The sequence below is a fragment of the Mandrillus leucophaeus genome, unplaced genomic scaffold (assembly GCF_000951045.1).
Source record: "Mandrillus leucophaeus isolate KB7577 unplaced genomic scaffold, Mleu.le_1.0 Scaffold582, whole genome shotgun sequence".
In the NCBI taxonomy this organism is placed as follows: Eukaryota; Metazoa; Chordata; class Mammalia; order Primates; family Cercopithecidae; genus Mandrillus; species Mandrillus leucophaeus.
In genome coordinates this window covers 2,455,764-2,470,391 of record NW_012106275.1, presented here as the reverse complement: position 1 = coordinate 2,470,391, position 14,628 = coordinate 2,455,764, and positions in this window count along the sequence as shown.

Here is a 14,628-nt window from a genome sequence, read left to right as displayed (position 1 = left end):
TCATCTGTCGACGAACATTTAAGTTTATTCCATATTTTGGTTATTGTAAATAGTGCTACAATAAACATGGGGGTACAAGTATCTCTGATATGCTGATTTCCTGTCTTTTGGATAAATACCCAGTGGTGAGATTGCTGGATGAAATGGTAGTTCTGTCTTTAGTTTTTTAGGAAGAGAACTACTTCCTTTAACCTTATGTTTTATAGTATACAGAAGATCATGTATCCAGAATTTCTAGGACCTGAACTGTCCCAGATTTAGAATATTTTTGAATTTTCTAATTAACACAAAAAACCCCATGACCCTGGGGAAGGAGGGAGGTGTGTAGTAGGTACAAAACAAATCAATTGTACACAAAATGTAACCTTTTCATATTTCTATTATGACCTAATTTTTATTGACTCTCCATTCTGCTGGATGTTAGAAATTAAATTTCTGTTAATTCATGGTCTTTCCCTTTTTCCCTGTGGTTTCATCCTCATCTTGGGGGCTACAGAGAGCTGAGACACCGTAGGCACAAAGCTGTTGGGCCAGGGTCATTGTCAGGTGTTTGATGCTACATCTGCCCGCCCCACCCAACCCGCAAGGCCGGCCCAGCAGTGAAGGCAAAGTCCTAGCACACTGCATCCTGCATGGGCATTGGGGCTCAGGGCATCCAAGGCATCCCATGCAGACATTCCTCCCATTGCTATACTGAATGAGGCATGAGAAAACTTTGAGGTCTTGCTCCTTTTTCATAAACTTCATACATGGAAAAGGACTCTCATTCTCTGGACCTACCTGGGATTATCTTGTGAATCCCCTGGTCTTGGTCTTGGAGACAGGAGAAGGAGCTTCTCTCTCAGGATGCTCATTGATGTCTTCACTGTTTTCTTCCCCGTGGATTCTTGTGTTCCCTTCTCCCAGAACAGAGAAAGGCACTGGCAGCACACAGAAGGGATGTCCTGTCTGGAGCAAGACAATCTGGCTCATAGCTCATAATTCATTTTTTCCCCCAATCTCTTGTTTGTTGTGTAAATTTGATGCCCTGAGGTTTTCGTGTGCATGTGTGTGTGGTTGCAGAGAGCAGCCACAATATAGATGTAAACATGGCAATGCGGATAGATTATTATTAATAACTTAATTTATGATTAATTAATTAAACATACTCATAATGGCTCTGGATATTTTGCAAGGATATATGCATATTCAGGGATCAACAAACCTCCAGAGTGGGTTACCTGCAGGGCTCTAGGAAATGGAGTGGGGATTACGGATGAAAGGGGAAAAAATAAAACAGGGAGGAGTTTTGCACAGGCTGGTTGATGCCTGTAATAAACAGCTAAGAACTGAGGAGCAGGATTCACTTGATTTCTCTGCCTGGTACCCAGAGAAAGAAAGAAACTGGGCTTTATTTCCTGAAGGATTTAGAACATGGCGATTCAAGCTCAAAATCTTAGTCTCTGGAAAGATGAAGGCTGTGATTCTGAACAAGGAAAGCCATATTCAAAGTCTCATTCAAAACTCTTCTTCTTTCTTCTCATTTTCCTACTGTAATGTTCCTTCCCTGACTCAGTGACTGCGTATTACTGACTCTAAGTTGGGCAAGGCAGGGAGAATTTCCATAGTTAAAGGAAATGCAAAGGGAGACCCTCAGTTAACATTGCAGAGTTTTATTCCACTGCATTCCTCTCCCCAGTGTCTTTGCAAAAAAGCTTTACCTATCATTCGGATGTCCCCATCTTTCTTTTGAGCACTTGCCATTGCTTGCATGGTTTGGGTGACTGCGATTCTGGATCTCTTACTGTATGTGTCATTAAATAATAGGATCTCTTGGAATAAATTAATTCCCATCTTCTCTCCTTCTGGGAGGTTCTCCAAAGCAGTGGAGAAACACACTTGTGGGACAAAGAGGTTCATTCAAGGTGTAATACATCATCTGTAACATTTTGCATGAATTCTCCTGGGAAATAGTTACGTGGAGTCTTACAGATGACATATTTTAACCCTTTGCCAGCACTCCTGATGGCATGTCTGCAATCTTGGACAATCGCTTCATTCTCAGAGTTAAGAGGTTAAGTGAGCAGAAAATATTAGATACCTTACATGTCAGCCATTAAACAAGAAGCCTTTAACTGCACACTGAGATTCCCTGGACACCACCCTTTTTATAGAACCTTTGCATTTCAGGGCCAATCATTGGTATTTCCATTTCTATCCAAGAATGGGCAAGAGAGGGTACAAATGTGGTGTTCTGGCTTCTATGTCCAGCCTTCTCAGGCATGGTCTAAGACTTCACTCCATGGGACACAAGATTCCCTTCCATCTCCACACAGCTGATGTCTTTTTTTCTCCGCTGGCCTTTGCCTTATGTCTGTGGGCCCCCAGCTAGAATAACTCTGTATCTTCTAGCCATCCAGAAATCACAGGCCAGGCAGTTGCCGCACTTGCCTCTCTCAACTCGACTAAGTCGTGTATGCTGTTGATTCCTCTCCTTTTGTCAGGTGGCGGGGGTGTGTGTGGGGGCTTAATTATATATGTTTTTGGTTACATGTTTTCCCTTCTCTCTTACTTTCCGTTTCTGTTAGACTCTTGGATCTTCTCTCTGTTCCTTTGGTTTCTTTGACTTTCATTCTACATTTCCTTCTAGACTGCATTCTTATTACCTAGGGTGGAAATCGGAATTGAATGAACAGACTCATGCAAACTTCTGGAGTTTTCCATGTTAGTAAAATGCTCTGGCCTGAAACCCAGGAATCCTGGTGACCCTGCTGGCTCCTGGCCTGCCACAGCTCCCACCTCTGCCCTGCTCTGTGCATGGCACACACCTATCCATCATGCTGCTGCCTAAGCAACTCTTGCAGTTCCCCACCCCTGCCCCTGCCTCATCAAGCCTCCTCCCTGTCTCGCCGTGAACACACTTGTCCTAGGCCATCCCTTCCCATCCTGATCACTTTAAAGTGATCTTTAAAAACCCAGCCCTTGATTCCTCTACATCTGACCACTTAGTGGCTTCCTACTGCCTTTAGAATAAACAACAGGTGTGGTTTATCAGGCCTTAGCCACCTGATCCAGCCCTTGCTGGCCTCTCCTGCCTCTTTGTCCATCCTTCTCTTCTAAGCCCTCTCCTCGAGATAAGTATGCCCCTCTCCTCAGATTTCCTCGCCATACTGTTTCCCACTTGCTCCTGACTGTTGGCTGTGTTTGAGGTGTCTGCTTTCTTTTTGCCTTGTTGACACCTGTCCTGTCTCAACACGACTCCTTGCACCGGGTTGGTCTCCCGGTGTGCACTCCCACAGCATTCTGTACTTCTCCTTTCAAGTATTTCATGATTTAGAATCACCTTGCCAGTGCTGTTTTTCCCTTTAGATCCCTAGTTCATCAGGGAGCTGAGCTGGTTCATTCTGACCCCCACTGTATTCTTCTTGGTGCTTGGAAGACAAAAATATCTCAAAAAATACTTGTTGACCGGATGCTTTTCCTAGGTTGATTAGTTGCTTATGCAAAGTTCAATGCTCTTAAATAGTGCTAAGAAAATTCACCTTTGAAACACAACCACTGTGGGCCCAAGTTAATTCCCAATTCCTTGCCGTGCCTATAAATACTACATTTTGGGTGAACTAAGACATTGTCTAATTCAGCACAAGACTGTCTAATGTCTGTGTTCCAATGATTTCCTTATGTCTCATGTGTTTCCTTTACGCTGTGTCTGAGCTTCAGTCCTACAGGAATGATTTCTCATCTGTTTCTTGTACTAGATAACACCATATTAGTCTTGAATGAATGTGACAAAGTTCCAGCCAAATTCATCATCCTAGTAGAATCCAATGCCCAGGATTTCAATCAAGTGGAAAAAAAGAGATAAATAAGGTACTTAGAATTTATTTATGAATTGTGTGCTCCCAAAGTTACAGCCTACAAGGGCTGAAATAAAATAATGAGGCTGCCATTTCTCGCTTCTTAGGAATATGTCCAAGCCAGTTCTATCTTCTCTAGACAATAGAGACAGAGGACATTCCATAAGCAAAAAGTTCTTTTTATTATGGGGATCAAGAGGCAGGAATGTTCCAGTAAATGGTACTGCTAACCACTTCAGCTCAAGCCTTGATTTCCTTCTCTCCCTCAAAACCTCTACTCAAGCTGTTAGTGATCCTTTTGCTTCAGCCTCCAAAACATTGCAAATCTGTATATACTTCTCTGATCTCTACCATCTCTTTTTTCCCATAGCTCTAGGCTTCTACTCTTGTCCTAAAATGCATCTACAGGCAGCCAGAGTGAGTCTTCATAAGCACAATCAGATGATATCATTCCATTGCTTAAAGTCTTCCAATAATTTTCAGTAACATAAGAAAAAATAGGAATGTATTACTCTGGCCTACATGACAAATGCCCCCTCCTTAGGGAGAGATTTATGAGATGCCCTTTTGTGAAGCAACATCTCCCAACCAGATCTATCTCTTGTTCCCACCTGATGTTACACAGGTACTTATTTGATTATTTGTGTTTTAGTTTCACCCCCCAGAATATCAACTCCATGTGGGAAAGGAGTTTGAAGATCTTGTTCAATTTTGCAGATGCAGCATCTATAGGGGTGTCTGGTGCAAAGTTGGTACTTGATAAAAGTTTTGTCATCTGAATGAGTGAAACAAGCAAATAAATGGGACTGAGTCTTCCTTGTGTCCCTTCCCCTTAATTTTCTTGCAAAGACAATTTCCCCCAAGTCAAAAGGAAAAGTGGCATAGGGCAGTTATAATCAAGCTATTACTATGGTGTGTTGTTTTCTTGTTATCTGCCTTGGCTTGTGGAGAACCCAGTGACCTAAGCTCAGCATACCTCTTGCACTGAGTCAATGAAATGATAATTCACCCAGACCTCCTCCTGCTCTAGCTACCTAGCAATCAATACAGGACTGCACTTCCTGGCTGGCACCTGTCAGGCACAGGGGTTCATTTCCCTCTGTGGAGCTGTTGAGTAGAGCTATTTGTCCTTCCCAGGGTGCTAAGCCCTCATTAGCAGCTTGTAAACTTTCCCTTGCTCTTCAAGACTGGCTCTTTAGTAAACAGTGGAGCATTTAGTAAGGCCTTTGGAGAAATAAACCACAGTTTTGCAAATGTGCATATTGAAAGAATCTGGAATAAAAGCTTACTTCTAGTGATGAAAATAGTGTGTTTCTTTGTAGACAAAGTCACCAGGCTTCAATTAGGTGTTTTTGAAGCATTTTTCTGTTTTCTTTTTACCCCATGGATTATCCTGGTGGCCTAATTTCAGGATTGATTTCCATAAGCCTCAGCTTTTACTTGCTGTTTTTGGGGCATAAGAAGCCAGTGAGAACTCTTCCTTTTAGCAGTTTCAGTTGATATATAACACAATACAGAAAAGTGGCCATGGACATATCCTAAGTGTACAGTTTGATAAAGTTTACATTCTGTTGTTGATGGGCATTTTGATAGTTTGACCATTATGAATAGAAGCTCTCCTTTTTTTCCTCTCTCCCCATTACCTCATGTCTTCTCTCCCTCCTTCCCTCCCTTTCCCCTTTCTTCCTTTTCCCCACCTTCCCTTCCTAGTTCCTTCCTTCTTGTTTCTTCCTCATCTCAATTTCTTCTTTTCCTTCTCCTTCTGATACTCCTTTTCCTTTTTCCTCTTCTTCTCCTCCTCCTTCTTTTTTAAAATGGAGATTGTTTACTGAAAGTCCACCCAGGTGGGCACTAGTGTGATGGTCCTTTCAGAGGATAAGCCTGGTCACACGTCAGAGGGTCTTCACTCAGCATCTACCCTGGTTGTTACTTCTCCTCTGCAACAACCTAGTGCTTTCCTTGGGCTGGACTCAGGTGTCATTTTGATGCCCTGTTTCCTATCTACTAAGACTTGAAGGAGCTTTTGGAATCAGAGACAGGCTATGGGATGGGTCACCTGGGTAGCTGCCCACGGCACTAAGCTATAAGATGAGTTTAAACATCTCTGCAATCAGTGCACCAGGGAACTCAGGTTTTTCTTGTTGCAACTACCACCACCATGGAAATATAACTTGGTCCACCAAAGATAGCACCCTCCAGTGGAAATTCTCAAAAACCTCTCCCCACTTGCCTAGACTTTATCTTCAAGGCTTATTGCCATGGGAGTATCATGGTATTTTATGTCAGACAGTTCTGGACATTTTCTCCAAGTCTTGAGATGTCATGGTTGAGTTCACTAAGAGGGCAGACCTTGGCATGCAGGATGTTCACTGGAGAGAGTCCTCAGGATGGAAGCAACACCTGTTGGATAGGGGCAGGAGTGGGCAGGAAAGAAGTTGAGTTGCAGCCTCAGTCAACCCCACAGGGGACTCTGGAGCTCAAATGGACCTCAGAGTTCTTCTGACTGGGGCTAAGATGGCCAGGCTTTTATGCTCCTTCCCAATCAATCAGAAAGGGCATGACTGGGGCCTCTGAGGCCACTCCTGCAGGCCCTGAAAGCTGAAAGCTTCTGTGGACACTGACTGTAGCTGGAACAACTAGTCCTTTATTGAAGGGGATCTGAGAGGGGTGCATCCCATCATCCACTCCAAGTGCACAGCTTTCCAGTTGTTCACATGATGCCTTAAGGAGACAGACACTATTTATTTATAGAGATGAGTGCAAAGCCACTCACGTGCCTTGTTCAGCACTTCATATACAAAATCTCATTTCATCCTTTCAACAACCTTACAAGTTTACTGTCTCCAGTGTATAGAGGAGGAAGAAATGCAGTCCTAGTTAGAGCAATTAAGAAACTTCTCATGGTGGCCCACTTAGTAAATGGTGAAGATTGGTTTTAAACCTTATATTGTCTGAATATTAAACCTATGTTCTTATCCATTGCACCTGAATGTAGTCAACCTCCAGGACAGGAGTTGATAAACTCTTTCTGTAAAGGACCAGATTGTAACTATTTTTGGTTTTGTGGACCATATGGTCTCAGTCTCAACTTCTTAACTTTGCTCTTGTGGTGTAGAAGCAGTCATAAGCAATACGGAAGCAAACTGACTTCTGTGTTCCAATAAAACTTTATTTACAAAAACAGGTGGCTGACTGGACTTGGCCCATGGGCTGCAGTTTATCAACCCTTACTCTACAAAGTCAGTGGATTGAGTAATTGTCATGGAGTTCTCACTCCTCACTTCTAAGCATGCATCCCAGTGATGTGGAGGGCTTGTTAAAAAACACATAGCTCAACCCCACCTCCATAGGTTTGATTCAGCGGGTCTGGGGTGGGGCCTTAGAGCTTGTAGTTTCAACAAGTTTCCGGGAGGAGCTGATGCTGTTGGTCCTAGATGAGAATCTAAGCCTTTGAGAACCACAGGTTTAGGCTAACAGTCATTAAATGGAGGCAGTAATGACATCCTTAAAGAAACGTCCATAAGTTATCCTTCAATCAAACAGTGGTGCACAATAATATTCTGAGTGTGTAACTAAAGGGCATACTGCTTAAATGGATTCCTTTCTTTGGGTCTCTGACAGAGGAGGAGCTTGCACTCTTTTACATTTGAGGAATATGAATTATAATTTGAGGAACATCAGGAATGACCTCTCCAAAATGTTTTCTGTAATCTACTATTAATGTATGAATTTTCAGTAGAGTTGGTGGCAAGGAGCCGCTTCTCCAGGAATGCAAATTCTTTTCTTTTGAAATGCCAATATCTTAGATGGAGAGAAACAGGAGGCGGGAGTGTGGTGGGTAGGGAACTTTAAGGTTTGGAGGTGAGGGACTGCTTACTAGTTTAGTGGCCATGGGCAAACTTTTTCCTTTCTGAGCTGTGGTTTCCTTATCTGTAAAATGGGAATGACGTTTATCACTTCATGGGTTGTTGTGAGAATAAAATGAAATATAATGAGATAATGTATCTGAAAATACTCTTTCTGTTCATGTATTTGCTCAAATCGATTTTATTAAATAGTATCCCTTGGGACTGGAATACTCAGGATAGCAGAAAATGGCAGTATCTGGAGAGAGTGCTGTGTGCTGAGGGCAAAGAAAAGACAAGATAAAAGGGGGTTACTGAGAACATACTACTTACTTTATATTATCTAAAACATAATGCAGGCTGGGCGTGGTGACTTGTCTGTAATCTTATACTTCAGGAGGTTGAGATAGGAGGCTGACTTGAGATCAGCGTTTCAAGACCACCCTAGGCAAAATAGCGAGACCCTATCTCTAAATAAATAAATAAAACATAATGCAGAATTATGCTTAGATTAGCCTTTGTTAAAAACAAACTGGATGTGTCAGTTAGTGTTTGCTGCATAAGAAACAATCCCAAAATCAAATGGCTTCAAACAACAACCATTTGGTTAGCTCATGATTCTGCTAGGTGGTTCTTTTGGTCTGATTTGAGCTCAGCTGGTCTTGGCTGGGCTTGCTTATGAGTCATTTTGTGGGTCAGCTTGTGCTGGCCAATCCCGGATAGCTTCATTCACTTGATTGGTGGTTGGTTGGTTAGAGACTGAGGTGAGGGGGTGACTGCTAAAGGTCTCTCATCTTTCAGTAAGCTATTAGCAGTTGTTCAGGTGATGGCAGGATTCTAATTCTAAACCTCTAGAGGACAAAGCTGAGACGTTCCCGTGAGAAGTGGCCAAATAGCACTTCTGCTGCCTTCTATTTACGAGAGCAAGACACATGGCTAGATTAAAGGGGCAGGGAAATAGACTCAGTCTCTTGATGGGAACAGATACAAAGTTATTGACTGTATTTGCAATCTACCAAACCAAGCACAAGCACATGATATTGCGAAGTACTTTTCTGATTTAAGAGTTTGCTGCTTCCAGCTTTTGTTATTTGAAAGAAAAAACTCAAAATGAACTCATAATTGCTCAGATTCCCAGGGAAATAAGCACACCTGACACCTCACAATACTCTTATTCTTATTTGCAGGAAAAAATATAAAAGCTGCCCCCCAAATTTGCATAATTCTCAAGTAAGAAGTAGTAATGACCCTTTAAAAAAAAAGAAACTCAGGTATAAAAGAAGAACGTTTTAGGTAATTAGAATGTCAAAGAATTTGAGAACAAAATTAATATTTATTTATTTTATTTGGGGTCATGTAGAGAGAAGATACGGAAAACTGTGCCTTAAGAGATGTGGATGGAGGAAAGAGCAAATATGATGAACCACATATAAAAGTTCCTTGAGCTAATTCTGAAACGGGAAGAATGAAACAAAAATGTTGGATGTCTTGGAAAACAAAACCAAACCTTAATATTGATATTTGACTTGAAACTAGAGGGTTAACTCAGGGCTTTATGTCTAATATACATAACCTTTAAGAGTGTTTCTATCTCTGTGACTGTCTTTTTAAATGTTGGAATTGAAAAGGTTTTTAGGAAATTGTGACCCGGAGAGACTCTGTATTGTTTCAGGAAACCCAGTTAGTGGCAGACTCAGGGCTAGAAGCTACATAACCAAGTCTAAAATCCAAGATGTTTCCATTACTCCATACTGTTCTCATCACAGATGTTCTGTTCAGAGGCCTCAACCTCTAGGGGGAAATGCCCACAGAGCTTAGTGAGGGAGTTGGTTGCAATGCTACAAAAAGTCAGTTATTCCCCTCAGAATGGGGAAGTTGTATGTGTGAGGGCATCCTCTGTTCTTCCTATTTGAAAAGGCAGCTGGGTCTTTCAAGGCATTTTGAGGATGTGTTAATATTGCTGCTTGCCTCATTTTTGGTTGGGCATGTCTACATTACCTACTAAGTAGGTGACAACATTTTCCTTGGTGGAAAGTGTACTAGGTAATGATATTTTTCCTATGCACTCATCAACAACACTGTCCCCATCCAAGGCATGGCTGTGAGTTAGCACATGTTCCATCTGCTGGGGCACTGTCAGCTTTCCCAGTCACCCCATGTTGATGTTAAGCTGCTGAAACTACTCTTTGTGTTACTGGGTGACTATTAACCATATTTGACAAAAAGAATGTTTTCCATGTTCTGGTAAGGAAATCCTCTGTCAAGATAAACAGCCCTTTCCCTCCTCTCCTCTAACCTGGCTCTTGCCAGGAAGGTCTAAATAGGTCTTCTGTAGTCATTTTCTTTCAATATTTCACACTGGAGTTCAGTTAAACACTCTGAGCCAGAAAAGTTAGCTTCTGCTAAAAGACACGGAACCCAAGGAATCAAGAGTTATTTTAGGCTTGAGTGTCCTGTTCCAGGCCTCTAAGACATATTGTATCTAGGGAAATGTCCTTTCCTCCTACCTTTTCTATCATTTTCCTGCACAATTAATTTAATAAATGCATTTCCCACTTGAAGTTTTGTTAATATTTTTTTTCTATCCCAACATGTACCTGCTTAATTTTTCTGTTTCAAACGACTCTATGACGTGTTGGGTTTACCAACAAGCTGAAATCAACACTTAGTCCATTATAATGCTATCAAACTGATATTTGGAAGCAACTAACATCCAGACTAGCCCCTTGTTTGAGATAGATCTTTTTGTCCTGGTAAATTGATGTTAATACCCTGGGGAGGTGGGGGGAGTCCCATGTTGCTGCTGGTGGATGGGTTGCAACTCTATAAATGCACGGTGCTCCAGTAAATGTAAAAATTAATTTAGGACTCATTCATGCATCTTTGAGCGACCATTTCTATTCCATTTTTTTCCTAATTCCAATCCTTCCACTTGTGACTTCTTTTTTTTTCTTCACAGGTGCTATTGAGGTTAAATTTTTCTTTGAGATACACCAAAATAAAAAATGAGGTGATGGTGAGGAGTGTGCACTGGGGGGCTCACGGACAATGTTTTGCTTTAGATTCACACATCTGAGGAGTGAACTTGTTCTCAGATTCTTGTGTTCTGGGGAGGGCTAAGTTCTCTGTTGCTGTAGTGAGGTGTGCTTCTGTAATGGGAATTGGACTGGACTGCTGAGGGTGGCTACAGGAAGTGACCTGAGTCTGATCCGGAGGAGAGTTTGGCTTCCCGGTCAGGAGTATCACGAAGCCTTAGGGTCCCATAGTGTTTCCCTGTGTGTTTCTGCACATCCTAGAAGCAGAGCCTTGAGACTATGGCAGTCTGGACCTGCTCTCAATTCTGCTGTTTTCCCACTGTATCCATGGTGATCGAGCGTGTGTTTCTCTAAGGCACTGGAAAGCACGGGATTCGGAGCTATTCCTAGGCTGCCCAGGGTCACATCCTAATGTGCATGGTAAGCGAAGAAAACTTGCCTATTCAAAATTACTTCAAGTTTTCCTTGAAAATAAATAACAAGGAATGGGGTGCAGAATGTTAAGACCAGAAGAGAAGAAGGAGGAGAATTGGTGCCACCATCTCTCTTTTCATCTCATTTTCATTCCTTCATTTAACCTGACTGAGGACTTTTTTTGCAACAGAAACTGGCTGGATGGGCTTCAAGCCTGGAAACTACATCTCTCTACCTTGTCTCCACATTAACTCAGTTTAGATGTGTCTGTTACACATATGCACCACTAATTTATCATTAAGGTTATTGTTATTATTTGCATCTGTCTTCTCCCTCTCCAACACTCTTCTTTTGGGGGCATTATCACGTTATACTTAGTTCTAGTTTTCTAATAGCCAGAGAAGCTGCAGGATAACAGAAAACCCAAAATGAGGGAGAGAAAATGGCCAAAACCCTGGTCAGGGTGACAGGTCCATGACTCTTCCAGGCAAATCCAAATAAGGGAGAAAGGGGTTGGTAAACAGGGGTCCCTGAAATTCCCTCTTTTTCCAGAATAATGATTATTCCACTTCCTAATTAAAGAAACACCCATAAAATAGGAATGCTGGGTGGTCACTGGAGAAGCGGGAAAATATCAAGCAGCAATTTCACACAGCAGCAAGAAAGGAGCGGTTAGAATTAGCTACAAGGATAAGGATGGGCTTGGGCTGATAAGACCCTCACAAACAGGGTGAGGGCTAAGCTGGTTGAACCTGGCTAGATCCAGCATGGCACTGGATTTGTCCCTATGCACTACCTCACACCTAATTATACGCTCATTATAAATCACACACCCACTAGCGAACATGACTAAGGGGCGAGTATGCCCATATTTAGTATAAAAATGAGTGGTGACAGGGTGCAGTGGCTCACTCCTGTAATCCCAGCACTGAGGGAGGGCCGAGGAGGGTGGATCACCTGAGGTCAGGAGTTCGAGACCAGCCTGGCCAACATGACGAAACCCCGTCTCTACTGAAAATACAAAAATTAGCCGGGTATGGTGGCGTGCGCTTCTAATCCCAGCTACTCAGGAGGCTGAGGTAGGAGAATCGTTTGAACCTGAGAGGCAGAGGTTGCTGTGAGCTGAGATGGCACCACTGCACTCCAGAAAAAAAAAAAAAAAAAAAAAAAAGGGTGGGACCTCAATTCTAACAAAATCCCCACCTTTTCCCTAGAAAACGTCATGATTATTCCACCTCTAATTAGAAGAGCTCGTAAGATTAGAAATGTGAAGCCCCACCTGTGTTGTGCATGACTCAGTCTCCCAAGAACACTTGCACTCCCACTGTTGAGTGTGTACTTTCGCTTTGCAATAAAAGCCTCTTGCGTTTCACTTCATTCTGACTCATCCCTGGATTCTTTCTCACTGTGGTGTCAAGAACTGGGAACACCAAGTGGGGTTAGAGTCTCTCTGGCATCTGGAGACCCACCTAAGCCCTCCAGCAACAACTGTGCATGTAGTGAGGTCTGCACTTACTACAGTAAGATGGATGAATGATGATCTTGCATTCTCTGAGCGTATGCTGCTACCTGGAACATGGTTCACTTTGCATATGATGCCAGCTTCTGTACAGTCATAGATGGACTCGCTTTTTGCTGTGGTTTATAAGGGTTTACAAAGGTTTACAACATATTAGTTGTAAGTGATGAAAACACAAATAGCTAAGGTGAAAAGGAGAATGTGCTAAATGGATGTTGGGCTGCCTCATGGAACCCAAAGATGAGATTGGGTCACTCCCAACCTCAGGAATGGCCCTCGGACATAATCCTATCCTTCTCTGCCTTGGTTTATTCCTCCCTCTCTCGCTTCCTCCTGGACTGCGTTTCTTCTTTTAGCTTCTTTGGTGCATATTGTCGGAAATGGGAGAGAGCAGCATCTCTTTCTTAGTTTTAAATTTTCCGGGGAACCGTTGTAGTTGGCCTGAAATGTGGCCACAAAGGGGCCTCACCTTATATTCACAGGTGTAGTGGGGGAAGGAAGAAGAGTCCTCAGAAAGGAGATGAGGTCCCCACTGGAGGAGGTGCTGAGTGGACACAATGGGAGGAGTCCACTTTCTTGTACGCACTTTTCTCCACCACAGCTGATGCTCCATGTGAGCGCTTGGCCGTGGGAGATTGGAAGCGTCATCTTCCTAGAGGGGTAAAGTGATTCTGAGGGGGCACTGGCTAATGGCTATTGTAGATATTGCCTATCACTGGTCATATTGTGTTTGATGACTGGTGATATGCTTGGAGTGAATGAATACAGGGTCCCAGGAAGTGTAGCTGGCACCTTGTAGGTGATGCTAGAAGGTGAGAAAATGTCACCAGATTAAAAACTCAAAATCGCAATTTTAAGAAGATGGGTAACAGTGGAGGTTTTTTTTTTTCTTCTCATGTGCAGGTAAAGCAATCAGAATTTAAGATGTCAAAATTATTTTGGACGATAAAGCAGCTGTTGGAGTGTGACAAGTGGCCAGATATACATAATGGGAGCTGTGCTTTGGGTGAAAGAGAAACTTACCTTTTGTCCCTTATCGGTACATTCATTCATTTTGAAAATTTGTGTTGAGTGCCCACCTTGGTAGGCATTCACAATGGTGAATAAAAGAATCCTAGATTCTGCCCTCTAGTTTTTAATTAAGTGTGGATTAGAGACATTAAAACCCACGGGCGCAGGTGTGAACAGGTAAGTACAGGGAGCATGGGTACCTCTAGCATGAACAGGCTGAGGGTCTTTAACTTGAAGGTTGGAGTGGGGAGTAGGTGTGCAGCAGACAAAGCAGGGAGGAAAAGAGGGAGGGTTCCAGGAAGTGGGAAGAGTTTGTTCCAGGCTCAGAGAGAATACCTCCTTTGAGAGCTGAAGGTTTAGCTTTCTGGCAGTAGACAGAGGAAGTGAGAGTGACTGGGTGAGGCTGTGGCTGTCAGGGCAGTTCATAAGAGTCTTGCCATCCTTGGTAAGGATTCTGCTTTATCCCAGAGGCACTGGGAAGCTTTTGAAGGATACTGGGCTGTTATAATACTTTGAATATTAGGAAACCAACATATTAGTTTTCTATGGCTGACCTAATAAATTATCGCTTTGTGGCTTAAAGTAGCATAGTTCTAGAGATTCTAAGTCCAAACTGGGTCTCACTGGGCTAAGATCAAGGTGTTGGCAGTGCTATGTTCTTTCAGGAAGCTCTATAGGAAGCTACTTTTTCTTGCCTTTTCCAGTGTTTGGTGACTGCTTGCATGTTTTAGCTTGTACCCCTATTCCATGAGGACGTGGACATCTTTGGGGGCTGTCTTCTGCAAGCCACAGATACTGAGCATGGAGATGACACAATTGGATTCATGTCTACTCCATTAGAATGGGAGCTACAGCTCTTTTGCTCACCACTGTATACTGTACTTGGCATGGTACCCTAGCTCACAATAGGTACTTCATAAATATTTGTTGAATGAATGAGGAAAAAGATATTTAAGTATTTTGGGGGT